This window comes from Crocuta crocuta, unplaced genomic scaffold (assembly GCF_008692635.1).
Source record: "Crocuta crocuta isolate KB4526 unplaced genomic scaffold, BGI_CrCroc_1.0 scaffold127, whole genome shotgun sequence".
NCBI lineage: Eukaryota > Metazoa > Chordata > Mammalia > Carnivora > Hyaenidae > Crocuta > Crocuta crocuta.
This window is the reverse complement of record NW_027532008.1, coordinates 4,294,344-4,316,043: the sequence shown is the minus strand read 5'-3', so window position 1 is coordinate 4,316,043 and position 21,700 is coordinate 4,294,344. Positions and strand designations below refer to the sequence as shown.

Sequence of the window (21,700 nt, the reverse complement as noted above, 5' to 3'; positions counted from 1 at the left end):
GGGAAGATTTTTTTAATACAGGTAAGTACCACTTATTAGTTATATAAGTATCCACAAGGATTTAAAGTAAAGAATGGATGGGGCTCCTGGGTGGCTTAGTCAGTTAAGCATTCGACTTCAGCTCAGGTCATGATCTCATGGTTCGTGGGTTTGAGCCCCACGTCGGGCTCTGTGCTGACAGCTAGCTCAGAGCCTGGAGCCCGTTTCAGATTCTGTGTCTCCCTCTCTCTCTGACCTTCCCCTGCTCACGCTGTGTCTCTCAGAAATAAATAAAACATTAAAAAATGTTTTTAAAGTAAAAGAATGGATGGGGCACCTGGGTGGCTCAGTTGGTTAAGCATCCAACGGGCTCAAGTCACAATCTCACGGTTTGTGGGTTTGAGCCCTATGTCGGGCTCTGTGCTGACAGCTCAGAGCCTGGAGCCTGCTTCATTTTCTGTATCTCCCTCTCTCTCTCTCTAACCCTCCCCTGCTCACACTGTCTCTCTCTCTCAGAAATAAATAAAATAAATAAATAAAATTAAGTAAAAGAATGGAAAAAATAAGCAAATAAGAACTAAATGGAAAGATAGAGTAAACATATTAACATCAGAAAAATATACTTTTTTTATGGTGAAAATTTTGTATTTAGATTTAGCCAGCTAGACTCAATTTAGATGATCCCAATTTTGTTAGCAATACCCAAAGCATCATAGTCAGAAGCCAGTCCAACATATGCGTTCCTTTCTCCATCAAGCCTGATGAGAGTGTTGACCTTGACCATATCAATGTGATTGAGCTTCTTCACAGCCTGTTTGATCTGGTGCTTGTTGGCCTTGACATCCACAATGAACACAAGTATGTTGTTGTCTTCTATTTTCTTCATGGCTGACTCAGTAGTCAGGGGGACCTTGATGGCACAGTGGTCAAGCTTGATTCTCCTGGGGACGCTCTTTGGAGGATATTTGGGCTGCCTTCGGAGACACAGTGTCTTGGGCCATTGGAAAGTAGGTGACCTGAGGGTCTTTTTTTTTTAATGACTGTGGATGCCCTCCAGCCCTGCTTTCTTGGCCTTCAAAACCTTTGCTTCGGTTTTGGCTTTGGGAAGGTCGGGGGCTTCCATCTTCACCTTTGGCACCATCTTGGTGAAAGGGCAGAAAAATATACTTTAATGCAAAAAGTATTATTAGGAATGAAGAATGTCACTAAATACTGATAAAAGGTCCAATTCACCAGGAAGATAAAACATTCTAAACCCATATGCAAACAATAACATCAACTTAAAACTTTTGAGGAAAAACTGACAGAACTACAGGAGAAGTTGACAAATCCACCATATAGTAGGGATTGTAACACACTTTTCTCAGTAGTTGATAGATACCACAGACCAAAATACCAGTAAGCATACAGAAAATTTGACACAATTAATAAGCTTGATCTGATGGTCGTATATCGAACACTGCCATCAGTATATTCTCAAACATACACGAATCAATTTTCATCAGCATTTCAAAGATTTTGGTGTCCTATAGATCACATTCTTTAAGCATAATGCAAATAAAACTTAAATCCATAACAACATAATAGAGAAAGCCCATATATTTCCAAATTTAAAAGCATTTCTTTTTTTCTTAACTTGTATTTAAATTCTAGTTAGTTTACATATATGTATATTGGCTTCAAGAGTAGGATTCAGTGATTCATTGCTTACATACAACACCCAGTGCTCATCATAACAAGTGCCCTCCTTGATACTCATCACCCATCTAGTTCATCCCCTACCCACCTCCCTCCATCATCCTATAGTTTGTTCTTTATTGTTAAGAGTCTCTTATGGTTTCTTTCCCTCTCTCTTTTCTCCCCCTCCCCATGTATTCATCTGTTTTGTTTCTTAAATTCCACGTACAAGTGATATCATATGGTATTTGTCTTTCTCAGACTGACTTATTTCACTTAGCATAACACACTCTAGCTCCATCCACATCATTGCAAGTGACAAGATTTCATTCTTTTTTTTTAATGTCTTATATATTTTTGCAAGAGAGAGAGACAGAATGCGAGTGGGGGATGGGCAGAGAGAGAGGGAGACACAGAATCCAGAGCAGGCTCCAGGCTCTGAGCTGTCAGCACAGGGGCCTGATGCAGGGCTCAAACTCATGGACCACAAGATGATTACCTGAGCCGAAGTAGTACGCTTAACCAACTGAGCCACCCAGGTACCCCAAGATTTCATTCTTTTTGATGGCTGAGTAATATTCCATTGTGTATATATGCCTCATCTTCTTTATCTATTCATCATTCAGTGGACGTATGGGCTCTTTCTATATTTGCAAGTATCTTTTCCCATTCCATAGGCTGCCTTTTAGTTTTGTTGATTATAAAACCATTTCTAAATGACTCATGGAGCAAAATAGGAATCACAATGGAAATTAGAAAATATTTAGAATGGAATGATAATGAAAACATTTCATATCAAAACTTGTGGGATAGGGGACCCTGGGTGGTTCAGTCGGTTAAATGCCAACTTTGGCTCAGGTCATGATCTCAGGATTCGTGAGTTCAAGCCCCATGTCAGTCTCTGTGCTGACAGCTCAGAGTCTGGAGCCTGCTTTGGATCCTGTGTCCCTCTCTCTCTGCTCCTCCCATGCTCACATTCTGTCTCTCTTTCTTTCTCAAAAAAAAAAAAAAAAAAATTAAAAACATTTTTTTAAAACTCGTGGGATACAGCTATAAGGATTTCAAGAAGGAAACTTATAGCTTTGAATAGTTATATTACAAAGAATAAAGGGTGAAACTTAGAAGTTAAATATTCTACTTAAATAATTTCAAGGACAGTAGAATGAAGAAAACAATACAACTAGAAATTAATGAAATAGAGAACATACGTTTTAGAAGATCAGTAAACCCAAAAGTTGATTATTTGAAAAGACCAAAAAAACTTGAATCTAATAATGAAGAAGCAATCAAACAAATCCAAATTAAGTTTTCTTTTTTTAAGTTTATTTAGTTATTTTGAGAGAGAGAGAGAGGGAAAGAGAGAGAGAATCCCAAGTAGCAGCACAGAACCTGACATGGGGCTTGAACTCATGAACCACGAGATCATGACCTGAGCTGAAATCAAGAGTTTCAAGAAATCAAGATACTTAACTAACTGAGCTGCCCAGGCGCCCCCAAATTAAGTTTTCTATGGCTGCTGTAACAGATTACCACAAACTTATTGGCCTAACACAACACAAATTTCTTATTTTGTAATTAGGCAAGTCAGTAATCTGAGCTGGGTCTCACTGGGCTAAAATATGGTGTGTCATGGGGCGCCTGGGTGGTGTAGTCGGTTAAGCGTCCGACTTTCGCTCAGGTCATGATCTCGCGGTTCGTGGGTTCGAGCCCCGCGTCGGGCTCTGTGCTGACTGCCAGCTCAGAGCCTGGAGCCTGTTTCAGTCTGTGACTCCCTCTCTCTCTGACCCTCCCTTGCTCACGCTGTCTCTCTCTCTCTCCTAGAAATAAATAAAACATTAAAAATAAAATAAAATATGGTGTGGCAGCAGGGCTGCGTTCCTTTTCAGAGGCCCTTGGGTAGGTCCACTTTCTTGCTTAGTCAGGTTGTTGGCAGAATTCAGTTCCTTGTGGTTGTAAGACTGAGATCCCTATTTTCTTGCTAGCTGTCACCTTAGGACCATTTCCAGTTTAGGACCACTTCCCACATTTCTTGACTCAGACCCCCTTCCTCCATCTTCAAAGCTAACAATAGCAGGTGGAGTCTCTCTCACACTTTGAATCTCTCCTCCTTCTTCCGTCTTATCTCATTCTGACTCCGCCAGTAAAGGTTCTCTGACTTTTAAGGACATATGTATTTAGATTGACCCCTCCTGATAATCTAGGATACCCTGGCCATCTCGAGGTCTCTTAATTACATCTCCAAAGTCTCTTTGGCCATATAAGGTAATATAGTCACTGCTCTCAGAGACTAGGATATGGACATCTTTGGGAGACCTTATTCTGCCTACAAAGTAATATTCTATAGTTGTTATAAACCCTTCAACAATGTCAATGTCATAAAAGGGTTTTTCTTTAAAAGCTGGTGGACTGTTGTAGATTAAAGTAGAGCAAAAAGACAGGACAACTAAATGTACTTTAGTAGTGCAATGTGCAATACTTGATTGAATCTTAGATTTGAAAGAGATAAAACAGCTATAAATTTAATTATTGTGACAATGGGGAAATTTGATTATGGCTATATATAAATAATACTATTTTATCAATGTTAAATCTCCCAAGTATGATCATTGTATTGCAATTATATAGGAGAATGTCCTTGTTCTCAAGAAATATGTGCTTAATTGTTTCAGGGTAAAGTATCATGATATCTCTAACTTACTCTAAAATTGTTCTGAAAAACACAATGAGAGAAAGAGAGAGAGTATAGATGTGGCAAACTGTTATTATTTGATGAAGTTAAGTAAAGAAAGAATATGCATTCACTGTGCTATTCTTAAAACTTAGAGTAGGCTTGAGATTGTTTAAAATTAAACTTGTGACAAAATTAATGATAAAAGAGAAACAAGATTAACAAAACTGAAAGAATTCTGATAAAATTGATAAAAATCAAAAAGAAGAAAAGCACAAATAGTAATAGAAAAAAGGGTATAACTATAGATGCTGTGGAAATTTAAAAAGATAGTGAGCAGATATTATAAACAATTATATGCCAATAAATTTGAATGCTTAAATTTGAATCAGACAAATTCCAAGAAAAAAAAATCTAGCTTACCAAAACTGACTCAGGAAGAAATAGAAACTCTGAATAACTATAAAACCACTGAAGCATTTTGCTTCAATAAAAATTCCCAGAAAAGGAAGATCAACACCCATGGTTTTATCAAAAAAAAAATCTTTATTTTTATTTTATTTTTATATTTTATCAATAAAATATTTAATGTAAGTATTTCCAAAATCATACAAACTATTCTAGAATAATGAAAAAGAAGGAATATTTCCCAATTCATTTCGTTCAAGAGAAGAACAAAACAAGGACTTGTCTTTAAAGATATCCAAAATAATTTTAAAGCTATTCATTATTAAGACAATGAAATATTGGCATGGGGATAGACAAAATGAATGGAAAATCAATGGAAAGAATAGAGAGCCTAGAAATAGACCCACACATATATCAACATATGAGTTATGACCAACTTGTCATTGTAGGTCAATGAGAAAAGGGTGGGCTCTTCAATAATTGCTGTTGGGACACTTGGTTATACATATGAGGCAGGGGAATGAACCTGAATCCTTACATCACTCCATACACTGAAACTAGTTCCAGGTGGATTAAAGATGTATAAAACTTTTTAGTAGACAAAAGAAATTAATTTTAATAACCTTGTGACAGGGGAAGGACTTCTTAAGACAAAAAAAAACTTACCATAAAGGAAAAGAATAGTAAATTTAATTACATTAAAATAAGAACTTTCATCAAAACATGTCACAAAGAGAATAAACAAACAAGGCATGAACTAGGAAAAAATATTTGCCATCCATCATCAGAATTTACATAAAGAACTTCTACAAACCAAGAAGTAAAAGATGAAACAATCCAACAGACAAAAGATTTTAAATAAGCACTTCACAGTGGAGGAAACCAGATGACTAATGAAACATATAATGACATCCAACCTATTCAGAAAATTCAAATTAAAACTGTAACGTGTTATCACATTTTCAAAATCAAAGGCCTACTCATACTAATCGAAGATTGTGGAACAGTACAACGTTGAATACAGATGGTGATAAAACACCTCTGCTTGATTCCTGATCTCAAAGGAAACCCATATACTGCTGGTAGTAGTGTAAATTGGTACAAGCCCTTTGAAAACCAATGTTCCATCTATAGAAAAGGTGACAATGTGCACTCCCCTGAAGCAGCAACTCCACTCCCAGAGTATACCTAGAATACTCTTACTCCAAGAAACTCTTGCACCTGCACCGGAGAGGACAGGCAAAATGCTCTTAGCAAAACTGCTTGTAATGGCAAAATCTGGAAACAATGAGAAAGCCGATGAACTGTAGAATGCATAGATAAATTGTGGGGGAGCCGTACGGTGGAGAAAATAAAAGAATTACAACTACATGCAGCTACCCAGCCATATTTCAGGACTGAAATGCTGAGTACTAAAAGCGAGTCACAGAAGAACACAAGATTCCATTTTTATAAAGCTTAAAAATTCAAAAAGGAAATAGTATTTATTCTTAGAAACATAGTCATCTGGTTAAACTACCTCTGAGAAGTGAGGTTTAAGGGGATAAGATTGGGAGGGTGGCACACAAAGAATTTCAAAAGTAATGGTAAAAATTTACTTTTCTTAAACTGGATGACAGGTGATGGGGGGAAAAGCAAGAAGTGATATTAGCTCACCGGAGGAGTTTTGCAAGTCAATCCTCACTGAAAGGAAGAAAGAGCATTCAAGTTCCCTTCACTGAGTGTGTTGGGAGGCAGAGATGAGAGACATTGGAAGAGACACAAAAAAGGGAGTAAGTGTTGGAGAGGTTGGAGAGTCTCAGGACAATGGTAAGTGGAGAAGACTAGTTTTGGGGGGAACAAGGAATGGAAAGGTCAACATTAACAATCCACTAGAGTTTTTAACATAATTCTTAATGATCAATCAATCCTTAATGATCCCACCAAAGAGATACTATACCCACTTTATAGATGCAGCATCTGACACCCTCAGGCTACTCTGATGACTCTTCTGCCAACTCTCAAATGCTCCAAGACTAAGAGATCTCTTAGATCTCTTTTCCACCTATGCTNCTACACCTTTTTTTTTTTTTTTTTTGAGAGACAGAGATACTGTGTGTGTGAGGGGGGAAGAGCAGAGGGAGAGAGAGAAAGAATCCCAAGCAGACTCCATGTCCAGCACACAGAGGTGAGGGGAGGGGGGCATGGAAAGGGGACAGGGGGGCTTAGAATAGAGACAGGGCTCAATCTCATGAATGATCTCAACCTGATCTTAAATCAAGAGTTGGACGCTCAACCAACTGAGCCACCAATCCACACCTTTAAATGTCATCTATCTACTGAAGATCTTCATATCGATATCTCCAACCAGACCTCTCTTGGGAACGACTGTTCAGCAACCCCAGCAGCCTGTTGAACCCCCACACTTGGATATCTAATTGGCATCTCAACTATAATGTGTCCAAATGAGAACACTTGGTATTTCTCAGGGTTAAGGGAGAACTTCCCTGGATCTTCCCCCTCTTGGCAAATGGTAGCATCCATTCACCTAGATCTCAGGTCAAAATTCTTGGGCCATCCTTAACTCCTGTCTTCCTCCATGCTCTACATTTAATCTAGGGGCAAATTATGTGAGCTCTTCCTTCCAAATAAATCTTGAAGCCAGCCACTTCTTACCCTTCACCACATCCTCCCCGGTCTAAGATCCTGTGATCTCTCACCTGGATATCAACATGCAATAAATCCCCCTGTGTCCACTCTTGACTCCCTTTACATGTGTTCTCCACATGGAAGATGGAATGATCCCTTAGTATGTAAACCATCTGGGTGGTGGTTATAAGGATGTGTTCACTTTGTAAACAATCACTGAGGTTCAGGCCTATCATTTGTGCACTGTTCTGTAGGTATTTTATGCTTTAATTTAAAAATGCACTCATTTCCTCCTCCTCCTCTTCCTCTTCTTATTCTCTTCCCTTCTCTTTCCTTTCTAAACACTTTAGCCAAGAGCCACTAGATAAGATGAGGCCAGGCAAGAGTGGAGGTGGAGAGTCACAACAAGTAGAGTGGGCTAATGCGGGGTGTCAGAGCCTAAAGAGACGATCCTAAACATATGTTGAAGCCCCAAAAAGGTAAGGGGCTGGTCACACAGGAGTGGGAATGGCCCAGCACCATCAGGGTGTTAGAGACAACATTCCCGCAGGAGTGTGGCCAGAGGCAGAGTGAGTGGCATAATGAGAAGCTTGTCTGCACAGCAGGACAGTCCTGACTAGAGTGAAAGAAACAGAAATATAACAAGATGTCTGGGAGCACCTGCCACCACCCCCACCTGGCATAACAATGAACAACCTAGAGCCTAGATCTTGGGTTTCTAGATACATTCCCCAGAGATCCTTGGAGAAGTGGCTCCTTCCAGGATGGGTGTAGGGAAAGTACAAGATAAGCCCAGAACATCTTGTTGTGTTAGACTTTAAAGAAACACTCAAAGATAGATGAGCATATATCGTAAGAACAGAAAGCAGTCTGAAGGGGTTCCCACTCCGTAAATTAATGACAAGTTGAGTATCAAAATAAATAATAACATTAATATCACATAAACAAGCTAAAGAAGAAAAATCACAGGATCTTATCAATAGATGGTTGGAAAGCATTTGACAATATCCAACACCTAATCATGATAAAAAGTCCCAGCAAACTAGGAATGGAAAGAAATATCCTCAACTTGATAAAGAACATCTACAAAAAAACCTACAGCTAACATTATACTTAATGGTGAGAAACTTTTCCACTAAGATCATGTATAAGACAAGGATGTTTCCACTCATACAACTTTTCAGCATTATACTGGAAGTATTAGTTGATGCAATAAAACAAGAAGAAGAAATAAAAAGCATAAAGATTGGGAAGGAGGAAATAAATCTGTCTTTGTTCACAAACAATATGATTGTCTATGTAAAAAATCTAAAGGAAAAAACTTCTGGAACTGCAGCTCTATTAATTACTACTGAGATTTGGAAGCAGCCAAGATGTCCTTCAGTAGGTGAGTGGATAAACAAACTGTGGTACATCCAGACAATGGACTATTATTCAGCACTGAAAAAGCAATAAGCTATTGAGGCATGAAAAGACATGGAGAAACTTTAAATGCATATTACTAAGTGAAAGAAGCCAATCTGAAAAGGCTACATACTCTATGGTTCCAACTATATGACATCCTGGAAAAGGCAAAACTGTAGAGAAAACAAAAAGATCAGTGATTGCTGAGGTGGGGTGGGATGAATAGGCAAAAAACAGAGAAGTTTTAAGGCAGTGAAAATACTCAGTATGATATTATAATGATGAATATGTGCCACTGTACATCTGTCCAGAACCATAGAGTGTATAACACCAAGAGCAAATCCTAAAATAAACTATGGACTCTGAGTGATTATGATGTCAATATAGGTTCACCCTTCATTGAAAGAAAGAAAGAAAGAAAGAAAGAAAGAAAGAAAGAAAGAAAGAAAGAAAGAAAGAAAGAAAGAAAAGAGAAAAAAAGAAAAGAGAAGAGAAGGGAAGGGAAGGGAAGGGAAGGGAAGGGAAGGAAAGGAAAGGAAAGGAAAGGAAAGGAAAGGAAAGGAAAGGAAAGGAAAGGAAAGGAAAGGAAAGGAAAGGAAAGTACTGGGCATCTGGGTAGCTCAGTTGGTTAAGCATCTGACTTCAGCTCAGGTCATGATCTCTCTGTTTGGGGGGGTTCAGGTCTCACATCAGCCTCTGTGCTGACAGCTCTGCTTCAGATGTGATGTCTCCTTCTCTCTCTGCCCCTCCTCTGCTCATGCTCTGTCTCCCTTTCTCTCAAAAATAAGTAAGCATTAAAAATTTTTTTGTTTAAGTAGCATTCTGGTGAATGATGTTAGTAATGCTAGAGGCTGTGCATACAAGGGGTCAGGGAGCATATGGGAGATCTCTGTACCTTTTTCTCAATTGTATTGTAAACCTGAATTGCTCTAAAATATGCAGTCTTTAAAAAAAAAAAACAAACCCTGTTGGAATGAGGAAGCAATCACAGTAAGGATGCAAGATACCAGTTGAATATACAAAAATCACTCATTTCCTACAAACCACCAATGAACAAATGGAATTTGAAATTAAAAGCAATATATCATTCACATTAGCATCCCCCCAAAATGAAATACCTATGTTAAATCTAACAAAATATATACAATATCTATATGAGGGAAAACTACAAAAGGCTGATGAAAGAAATCAAAAACTAAATCAAAGAACTAATACTAAGAGAGGTATTCCATGTTCATAGATAGGACGACTAAATATTGTCAAGATCTCAGTTCTTTCCAACTTGATCTATAGAGTCAATGCAATCACAATTAAAATCCCAGCAAGTTATTTTGTGGTTAGGAGAAAGAGAATAGTATTGAAGGAGAAGAATAAAGCTGGAGGACAGAAACTACCCAACTTCAACACTTACTATAAAACCACAGTGATCTAGGGGCGCCTGGGTGGCTTAGTCGGTTAAGCGTCCGACTTTCACTTAGGTCATGATCTCGCGGTTCGTGGGTTCGAGCCCCACGTCGGGCTCTGTGCTGACTGCCAGCTCAGAGCCTGGAGCCTGTTTCAGTCTGTGACTCCCTCTCTCTCTGACCCTCCCCTGTTCACACTGTCTCTCTCTCTCTCTCCTAGAAATAAATAAAACATTAAAAAAAGAAATTAAAAAAAAAACCACAGTGATCTAGGCAGTGTGGTATTGGCAAAAGAATAAATCAGTGGAAGAGAGTATAGAGCCCAGTTATAGACCCACATAAATACAGTCATCTGATCTTTGACACAAAAGCAAAGGCAATATGATAGAACGAATATAGTCTTTTCAACAAATGATGTTGGAACAATTGTACATCCGCATGCAAAAAAACTAATCTAAACACAGACTTTACATCCTTTACAAAAGTTAACTCACAATGCATCACAGACCTAAATATAAAATGCAAAACTATAAAACTTCTGATGGTAACATAGGATTAAACCTGGTTGACCTTAAGTACTAGCATGATTCTGTATAAATAGTTGACAAGTGAATTTCATTAGCATTAAAAACTTCTGCTCTGGGGGACACACCAGCAAGAAAACAAGAAGGCAAGCTACACACTGGAAGAAAATATTTGCAAAAGACCTATCTGATAAAGGCCCGGTATCCAAAATATACAAATAACTCTTGAAACCCAACAATAAGAAGACCAAAAAACAAAAATACTGATTAAAAAATAGACAAAAGAACTGGACAAATAAAAAGCTATACAGATGACATATAAACACATGAAAAGATGCTTAACATCACACATCATTAGAAAAATATAAATTAAAAGAAAAAATCACTACACACCTATTCAAATAGCCAAAATCCAAAATACTAACACCATCAAAAGCTGACAAGGATGTGAAGCCACAGGAACTTCATTCATTACTGGTGGGAATGCAAAGTGGTACAGCCACTTTGGAAGACACTTCAGCAGTTTCCTACAAAATTAAACATACCTCTACCATGGGATCCACCAATCAGGTTGCTTTGTATTTACTCAAATGAATTTAAAACTTCTGTCTACACAAAAACTTGAACATAGATGTTGATAGCCCATTTATCCATAATTGCCAAAACTTGGAAGCAACCAAGATATTTTTCAGTAAGTGAATGGATGAATAAACTGTGGTATAACCAGACAATAGACTATTATTTGGAAGGAAAAAGAAATGAGCTATGAAGCCATGAAAAGACATGGAGGAACCTTAAATGCATACCACTAAGTGAAATAAGCCGATCTAAAAAGGCTACATACTGTATGAGGCCAATCAAATGACATCCTAGAAAAGGCAAAACTTTTGAAATAATAAAGGGTGATAATGATGTCAATGTAGGTTCATCAGTTGTAACAAATGTACCAGCGTGGTATTGAATTTTAGTCAGGGAGGCAGTGTATGTGTATACAGAGGCAGGGGAGAGATGGGTAATCTCTATACCTCCCATTCAGTTTTGCTGTGAATCTAAAGCGGCTCTAAAAATTAAAGTCTATTAAAAATAAAGAAACAGATTCTGACCCATTAATAAAATGGGGGAATTGTTATGGTAAATTAATATATAAATAAATTGAAATTTTGATGACAGTTGTGAGATGTACATTATTCAAGTACCTCCCCACAAGATACTTATTAATTACAAGGAGAAAAAGAACAACTTGACAGTGGAGAAGGCTAGCTGACATCATCTTAATCAAGGGCTCAAAGTGAATTTCACTGGGTATGAGACAAATTGAAAACACACCACATTTGGTTGTATCTCTCCTCAGTGATGGGATGTACTAAGAGCCACAGAGTGGCTTCTGTGATATTCCTGCCAAAGAGGCAAACCTGAATCTAATCTTGAGGAAACATCAGACAAAACTAAATTAAGAGACATGCTACAACATAAGTGGCCTGTAATCTTCAAAAGTGTTAAGACTGTGAAAGTTAAATAAACACTATGGAACTGTTCCAGATGGAAGGAGACTAAAGATACTGGGCAGTTAGTGATTCTGAATTGTATCCTTTACTATAAAGGATATTATGGTGACAACCAGAGAAACTGTAATGGAGTTGAAAGCTTACGCAATAGTAACAGATCAATGTTAACGTCCTGATTTTATGATTGTATTGTGGTTCTATAGAACTATCTTATAGGAACTTATTCTGTAGGAAATACACACTGAAGTATCAGAGGTGTAGTAGGGCACCTTGTTGGCAATGTACTCTCAAATGATACAAAAAAATTATTTTGTATTATTCTTGCAACTTTGAGATCTTTAAAAAAAATGTTTAATTCAAGTTTATTTATAGGTTACCTGCATGCTATAAAATGAAGTTGGACCCTACCTCATTCCATACACAAAACTTAACCCAAAATGAATCAAGTTTGAATATAAGAGCTAAAACTATAAAACTCTTTTTTTTTTTTTATTTCTAGGAGAGAGACAGCGTGAGCAGGGGAGGGTCAGAGAGAGAGGGAGATACAGATTCTGAAATAGGCTCCAGGCTCTGAGCTGGCAGTCAGCGCAGAGCCCGACGCAGGGCTCGAACCCACGAACTGCGAGATCATGACCTAAGCGAAAGTCGGACGCTTAACCAACTAAGTCACCCAGGCACCCCTAAAACTATAAAACTCTTAAAAGCAAACATAGAGGTAAATTTTCATAATCTTGGATTTGGCAATGGATTCTTAGACACTGAAAGCATAAGCAGCAACAATAAAATAAATAAATTAGACTTCATCAAATTAAAACCTTTAGTGCATCAAAGGACATTATCAAGAGTGAAAAAAAACCTGATAGAATGGGATAAAATAATTGCAAATTAAATACCTGTTAAGAATGTAGTATCTAGAATATATAGAGAATTCTTGGAAGGTGCCTGGATGGCTCAGTCGGTTAAGCAACTCTTGATCTTGCAGCTTGTGAGTTCAAATCCCACATCAGGCTCCACACTGACAGTGCAGAGCCTGCTTGGGATTCTCTCTCTCCCCTCTCCCTCTGCCCCTACCCAACTCATGTGTGCACACTCTCGAAAGAAAGAAAGAAAGAAAGAAAGAAAGAAAGAAAGAAAGAAAGAAAGAATATATACCCAGAAATAGGATTGCTGGACCATAGGTTGTTCTATTTTTAATTTTTTAAGGAACCTCTATAATGTTTTCCATGTTGGATGCACCAATTTATATTCCTACCAACACTGCACAAGGGTTCCCTTTTTTCTGCATCCTCACCAACATGTGTTATCCCTTGTTTTTTTGATGATAGCCATTCTAACAATGGTGAAGTGCTAGATTATTGTGGTTTTGATTCACGTTTCCCTGATGATCAGTGATGCTAACCACCTTGTCATGTGCTGGTGGCCATTTGTATGTCTTATTTGGAAAAATATTTGTTGTTTATCTTCTTTTTATAAATGTCTACTCAAGTATTTTGCCCATTTTTAAATTGAGTTGTCTTTTTGACATCCTTCGAGGATGAGGGAGACACTTTTGCAACTAGACAAAATTGCACATTATAAATGCACTAAATGTCACCAAATTGTTCACTTTTAAATGATTCCTTTTATATTGTGTGAATTTCACCTTAATTTTAAAGAAAAAAAGAAACTATTAGTTTCCTTCCCTAAACTTCATCTTCTCCATACACACACATACACAATCTATAATTTTTTAGATTATAACCCAAAGTATAAAATAAATATCCATGTGTCTATGCTGATACAAATAAATGATTGAATTTAAAAATTGATAAATAGGGAGGAGAGACAAACTTCCCATGCAAAAGAAGTCCAAAGAATTTGTGGAATACTCCCCCACCTCAAAGAGCTGGAGTTTAACTCTCCCCTCCTTACGTGTGGGCTGCACCTCTCAAATTCTTTCCAAAGAACAGAACATTTAAAAAGAGTCAGAGGAAGTAACTGTATAGTAGAGAAAACTAGAAACATGACCTTAACCAATGGTCAAGGGTAATGTCACAGCGAAAAGTCACATTGATAACATGTGCCTCCTGATATGTGACAAGAAATGCACTTCTTCCCTCTGGTCTTCCTCCCTGAAACCCATAACCCCAGTTTAGCTATGGAAAGAAAATCAGACAATCCCAAATTGAGGGGTAGTCTATGTAATAACCAATACTCTTCAGGACTCTCAAGGTCATCAAAAACAAGGAACATCTGAGAAACTGTCACAGACCAGTGGAGGGCAAGGAGACAGAACAAACTGACCGTACCGTGGCGGGCTGCATGGCGTACGAGGACAGGAAACGGACTTCAGGGGAGAACTAGTGAATCGGAATAAACTGTGGACTTTAGGAAACAGTAATGTGCCGGTGCTGGCTCCTTAGGGGTGGGGAGTGGACCCTGCTAACGGGAGACGTTAACGCCAGGAAAACTGGGCGAAAGGCGGACAGGAATTTCGTACTGTCCTCGCAACTTTTCTGTAAATCTGACACTGTTATAAAATAAAACGGTTTTGTTTGGTTTTGTTTTTTACAAGAGGCAAGGGCAGAACATTAACTAATAGAGATGTAATGCTATCATTTACATATGCACAGAACAGCTCAGAAAGCACATTCCAGAAACCATAATGCCAGAGGCCTCTAACAGGGACAGGTGTTTGAAGGACAGAGGAGGTCATTGTACACCCTTTTGTACCTTCTGAATTTTCAATTTGAAGGGTTAAAAAGCAAGTGGCTCATGCTGGCTTCGGAAGCACCTATACTAAAATTGTAAAGATATGGAAAAGATTAGCATGGTCCCTGAATACGAATAAATGCAAATTTGGGAAGCATTCCACATTTTTTAGTTTAGTGGGTATACAGTTTAAGCTTTATCAGACAAAAAAGTTCTAGAGATCTGTTGGACAACACTGTAAATATACTTAACACTACTTAACTGTACACTTAAAAATGGTTAAGACAACAAATCGAATGTTATATTTTTTACCGCAATAAAAAAGTAAAGTTTTCTGAAGCAAAAGCAACAAAATGTTAATATCTATTCAGAGATGGGGACACAATTTATCTAAATAATTGTGTTCTATGTTTTTCTGCATGTTTGAAAAATTAAAATCTCAGGCAAAGGATGCAGCATGTGCAAAGGCCCTGAGGCGGGATGAAGCACAGCCAGTGTGGGCTCGAGAGCAGGGAGCAAAGAACAAGGTGGCACAGGATGAGAGAAGTAGGTGGGGACTCAATCACACAGTCACCGAGGACAACACCCTTCCCGCACATTCCAGAGGTTCCCCGCTCTGCCAGCCTAAAGGCTGTTACTTTCTCAAGCACTAACAGGGCTCCTCAGTCTGTCTCCAAATCACCCAGTGCCAGCCTGGCTCAGATGTTGCTCTATCCTGAAATGACAAGCTCCATTGTTCCCCTTCTCCTGCGGGCTGCTTTCCCCTCAAGAGGCAGATCTGAGTTGACAGGTTTCTGTAGGTGGATCCCCAGGGCAGAGCTCACAAAGACACGACTGTCTGGGACACCGGTCCTGCCTGAGCAGAGCAGGATCCTCACCTGATCCTTCCAGCCTCCACATCGAAGAGGATCTCAAAGCTCCTAACAGCCACCCACATACATGGCACGTAGCCCAGCCCTGGACCTGAAGTAGCTCTTTGGCCCTTTTCACCCTCAGAGGTGAGGAGGGAGCTAGGGGCAGGGAGGTGGTGGCTCATAGGCACTAGCTGGATGCCCATCGAGAGAAGCGCCAAGCGACAGGGTGGCATCATTTCCCAGGCCCGCAGCACTTCACAGCACACGGCATCCCACGAGATAGGAAGGGCCAGTACTGATATATGTGCCACAGGCAAGGCAATGGAATCAGGGTGTGCCAACATCACGTGGCTGGCCAGAGGGCTCAGACCCCGGAGACCCCTCCCCGGTGCCCTTCCCAGGCACACAAGGAGGCCCCCACCCCAGGAGCAGCAGTTAGACCAAAGAAGACGCCGGGGCTAGATCTCCCACTGCACCATTTGGGAGCTGAGACCTTTGGGCGGACAATGGCTCCTGCCCTTGACCTCCCAAGAGTACCAAGTGCCATGTCTGGTAACAGATGGTAGCTCCTCTTACCATAACACCCTAGAAACAACCCACTGGAGAGCTGTTACTTAACAGCCAACTCACCCACCGCAAGGAGCATGGCATGGGCTGAACCAGGGGGGGCGTGAGGGCAGCAGAGGGCAGAGCATCCCGGGGACAGGCCCGGTTGTTGGGGGGCTGCCTCGGGCCTCAGAGAGGACCCTCTGGGATGGACCCCAGCGCCACCCAGGCTCACCAGCATGGCTGTGACTAAACGCAATTGGAGCCACAGAAAAGACGGTCGGAGCCGGGAGAGCTGAGGTCCAGGACCCACACTGATTATAATGAGCCATGTTACCCTATGTGAGTCACTTCCTCTCTGCGCCTCGTGTTTTTCATCAACAAATAAAGAGTCTGAATTTCATGAAACTGAAGGTACCCTCAAAATTAAGGTCCTATAAGTAATGTATTTTAGACCCAATTTCCTCCTAAAATGAATAGCTAGGCAGATAGAGATGGATGGATGGATGGGTGGATGGATGGACAGATAGAGAGATGATAGGTAAAGTCTGCTTAGTTATCATCCTCTTTCAAAGCTGATTCTGGAAGGGAGGAAGGAAGGAAGGAAGGAAGAAAGGAAGGAAGGAAGGATGGAAAGGAGGGAGGAAGGAAAGGAGGGAGGGAGGGAGGAGGGAAGGAGGGTAGGAAAGGAGGGAAGAAAGGAAGGGAAGGAGGGAGGGAGATTGTCATTTGAAGCATCCAGAGACCAGCTGCTAAAAGGTAAGACCCATGGGACTTCCTATGGAGCTGGTGATCCAGAATAAGGATAAAGCTCAGAGACTCGGGCCCCAAAAAGGAACAGAAGGAAGGTCTGTCTCTTGGCCTCTCTCCACAAGGGCAAGCCCTCCCTGTTTCTTGCTGCCAAACCACAGGCAGCCCAGCATCTGTCTGGGAATCCGGCCTTGGGCTGCGCTTGGACTGGAATCTGTTGGAAACCCCTCTTCATGCAGCCAGGAGAAGAGCAGACTGAGACCGAGTCAGATTTCTCACTGCTGGAAGGGCCTGCCGGTGAGCCTGGAGAAATACAGTACCACCTCCAGAAACTGACTGTCCTGCCCACTAAAATGAGCAACGGGCCATCTCCAGTCGGTGTGTCACAGCCAACTGCCCCAGGCATCTCCCCTGCGCCTGCTTCACAGCAGGCGTCTCAGACCTGCCTTCGACTCGCCTCTAGCAGCCTTCCCACCGCCACATGTGAGCCTGCTTACTCCTAACAGGACTAAAACTTTGGAAGCATCCTTGACCCTTTTCTTAATCCCACTGAATTATTAGCCAGTGTCCAGATCCAGCATCCTCTCTTGGGCTGGGCAGCATCCACACTATTGAGGGACTGGATAGAGCAAAAGGTAGAGAGGGGCGCCTGGGAGGCCCAGTTAGTTCAGGGTCTGACACTTGATTTCAACTCAGGTCATGATCTTGCGGTTTGAGGGATCGAGCCCAGTGTCAGGCTCCGCGCTGAGCACAGAGCCTGCTTGGGATTCTCTCTTCCTCTCTCTCTGCCCCTCCGTTGCTTGCACTCAGGCTATTTCTCGCAAAATAAATAAACTTTATGAAAAAGAACAAAAGGCAGAGAAAGGAGGAATTTGTCCCTCTTTTCCTTCCTCCCTGCTTGATCTTGGACATGTCATGTCCTCGCTTCTGCCCTCGGACCTTTCAGACTCGGACTGAGTCACACAGCCGACTGTGGGAATTCTCAGCCCTCCGGAATCACATGAGCCAACTGCTCAAAATAAGTTTCCTTTTATACACGGAAAAGTTTCTGTGTGTGTGTGTGTGTGTGTGTGTGTGTCCCCTCTTGGTTCTGTTTCTCTGAGATCCTGACTAAGCAGCACATCTTACTGGTTCACCTTTACATAACAGCCCACGTGTATCACTCGTGCTGCGTACCAGGCACTATTCCAGGGACCTTCCATACTAAGTCATCTAATCTTCAAACTGGCTCTGTGGGGTACGTTCTCTCTCATCCCCACCCACTTTACATATGAGGAAACTGAGGCACAGAGAGGCGAAGTAACCACGAAACGATGGGACTGAGGTTTGAAGGCAGGCTACGCAGCTTCCGTGCCTGTGTGCTTTGCAGCCACACCACACTGCACCCCCCCAGGACTTCTGCCCCCGCCCCCACCAGCCACAGCTCTCACTCCTGACACCACTAGCTCTCACCATCGGATTCCCTGCTGAGCAGCGGAGGGGCAGAGAGAGAGGGAGAGAGAATCCCAAGCAGGTGCTGTGCTGTCAGCGCAAAGCCTGACTGGGGGCTTGATCTCATGAGCTGTGAGATCATGACCTGGGCCAAAATCAAGAGTCAGACTGAGCCACCCAGGCGCCTCTGCTGAAAGCCCTTTTATATTTTTTTATTTTTTATTTTTTTTTACAAATAGTTTATTGTCAAGTTGGTTTCCATATAACACCCAGTGCTCATCCCCACAAGTGCCCTCCTCCGTGCCCATCTCCCCACTCCCCCCTCACACCCATCAGTCCTCAGTTTGTTCTCAGCATTCAAGAGTCTCTCATGGTTTGCCTCTCTCCTTTTCCCCCACCATTTCCCCCCTTCTTCTCCCCCGTGGTACTCCGTTAAGTTCCTCCTAATCCTCCTAGACGTGCAAACATATGGTATTTGTCCTTCCCTGCCCTTTTAAAGAAGAGTCGGGTCAAGTCCAAGCCCCTTCACCCCCCACCCGGTGCCTCCCATGTCACTGAGAGCCAAAGCTGAAACATTCACTATAACCTGCAAGGCACTGCTGACCAGACCTGATCTGTCCCCCACCTACTCTCTCCCTGCACACCAGCCTCCTTGCTCACCACACCCAGAGCCTTTGCACTTGCTGCCCCATGCCCCCTGCCCGGAACATCCTTCCTGTCACCCCCAGAGCTCATGCCATCACTTACTAGGGAAATCCCCCCAAAAAACCCTATTGAAAATTCCAACTGCTCCCCACTGCCACCATTCTTCCTGTCCCCCTGACGGCATCCCACTATACCATCCCACTACAGCACGTGCGTCATCTGACCCACAGCCCATCTGCTACCTCCCCTCTAGACAACACCCTCTGTGGGGGCAGGACTCAGGCTTGTTTGATGCCCTGCTATACCTGTCCCTTGGGCTTGAAATAACCCTTTTCAGGAGGTGCTAAATAAATATGTACCGCAGATGTACATCATGGATAAATTTTGATGCATTCATAAATGGAAAGCCCACAGCAACTAAAAGAATAAAAGAATGAAGTATTGCTACAAGTAGTAGCATGAATAATACTGTTCAGCAAAAGAAGCCAGACTTGGGTTATCAGTGATGGGGTAGCCATGTATGCGTGGGGGTGGTGGGCATATGGGAATCCGTACTCTCCTCTCACTTTTGCTGTTAACTTAAAACTTCTCTAAAATATATTTTTATTTATATATTTTATAAATTAAAATATATATTAAATATATACATTAAATATATGTATCTTTTATATATCTTTTTTTTTAAAAAAAAAAGAAGCCAAACACAAAAGAAGACATGATTAATTTCCAGGCAGCAGCATCTCCACGGTCAAGACCTCCCACAGCCTCACGCAGTAGGGTTCCACTCTGGGTGGGAGTGGAATGGAACCAGAAAGGTGTTTCTATCAGGAACCNGGCTAAATCAGCCACAAAAACCTGGGGTGGGGGGTGGGGGATGCCTGCTCCCAGATCAGCTGATCATTCTCTTGGTTCTTGGTTTTTTTCTGCTCCATGGATTCCTTGGTATTCACTGTCTCTCATAAACATATTTCTGTGATATATACTGTAAATCTGCTTCATTTGAAATTCACAGTAATGACCTATTCCCTCGTATTCAGGAAACAGGGTAAGGTTCCGGCTTTTAAAGGCCAGGAGTTTACTAGCCAGAATATGACAAGTATTGCAAAGTATAGGCCTGCTCTAAAAGCACTTAAGAAACAGTCTCCGTCAGAAATTTCAAGAATACCTTCAAAGAACATCATTTATCTGTCAAGAGGCCACGGGGGTGGGGAGCGATAGTGGGTGGGAAATATGAGTATTTGATCAAATCCATATTTTCAACTCCCCGGGTGAGGGGGGGATAAATATTTACTAACCCTTCTCCCCCTGAGCAGGCCTGTGTGCACACGTGTGTGGGCAAGGGGTGGGGGGTGTGTGCACGGGAACAAGTGTGCAAAGGCACATGCGTGGTACCACAGCCCCGTCCCCTGTGCCCACCAGCCCCCGCACAAAACTCCTCTGCATCATCTGAACTCTGTGATCCAGGGGGTAATTTAATAGAATGAGCATGCCTGTTTTCGGGGCGGCCCACTTAACTGAAACCCAAAGCCAGCTCTGGAGTAAATGGGGCTGTGGCCAAATCGATTAGGCCCATCCGCACTTTCTCGTTTTCAATAGAGTCAGGGCTTAACCAGGTTAGTTTTCGTTAAACACATTAGCCAGGTTCTCTCCTCTCTCCAGCCCAATGATTTTGTGTCAGGCCTGAGGGATTATAATTGCAATGCAGCCAGACGCCAACTGAGCAGGGTGATTTACTGAGGGCCGTGGGCCCAGGCGGGTCTCCTACCTGCTGGCCTCTGGACGGGAACTTTCTTCCTTGAATCTTGTCCTCATTAGCGGCGAGGCAGGCAGACCCTGGGGAGAACAGGACGCTGCTTCTTTCGGACACCCACTCTGTGGTTGTCGCCCAGCCTGGGAGTGGCGGCACAGGGGACGAGGGTCTCTTTGTTCCTTGGAACTGGAACTGAGACTCAGGAGGGCCGGGCTTCTGGAACCGGCCTCGGTGCTGTCGGGCATCTGAGTCGTGCCTATTCCCTGGGAGAGGGCGACCCTCCTCACGGCTGTGCAGAGAACTTCCCAGCCTTACAATCCAGGCTTTTCTGGACTCTGGGCCTCACAGGGATAGGGCCTGGGGCTCCCACCTGGGACCCCACTTCCTTCTCCCAGCCTTCTCTCCTCTTTGCTCTCTTTGAGCCCGACCTGCATCCCGGGGTCTCCATCTTGCTGTGTGGTCCCCTCCCCAATGGTCTGAGCCCTTTACCTCACATCTCTGAGCCCCAGCACCCCCCATCCGCTGACTGGGTGTGAGGAAGCCACTGTCCCTAAGGAGAGGAAAAAGGACAACCAGAGGCGGTGAGGAAGGAGAGAAACTGGAACCCTCATACTTCATGGTTAGAGTATAAAATGGCGCAGCCACTTTGGTAACAGTTTGGCTGTTTCTCAAAAGGTTAAATATGCATTTGACCATATGACCCAGCAATTTCCACTCCTAGGTATTTACCCAACAGAAATGAAAGCATGTGACCACACAGAGACTTGGACACGAATGTTCAGAGCAGATGTCTTCATAATGCTCCCAAACCGGAAACAAGCCGGAGGTCCATCAACA

The 21,700-nt window shown here is 42.0% G+C and overlaps 1 non-coding gene and 1 pseudogene across 2 annotated transcripts; one reads left to right on the top strand and one right to left on the bottom strand.

Annotated features, from left to right (window-relative positions):
- Positions 1–652: 652 nt before the first annotated feature.
- On the bottom strand, positions 653–20,910 carry LOC144241308 (large ribosomal subunit protein uL23 pseudogene; annotated as a pseudogene). Its single transcript, XR_013338015.1, has 2 exons — positions 20,879–20,910; positions 653–1,120 (listed from the first exon to the last, which is right to left on the bottom strand). The product of XR_013338015.1 is annotated as a large ribosomal subunit protein uL23 pseudogene (transcript).
- On the top strand, positions 14,951–15,056 carry LOC144241357 (U6 spliceosomal RNA). The gene has a single exon (XR_013338048.1). It is a non-coding gene; the product is annotated as a U6 spliceosomal RNA (small nuclear RNA).
- Positions 20,911–21,700: the final 790 nt, after the last annotated feature.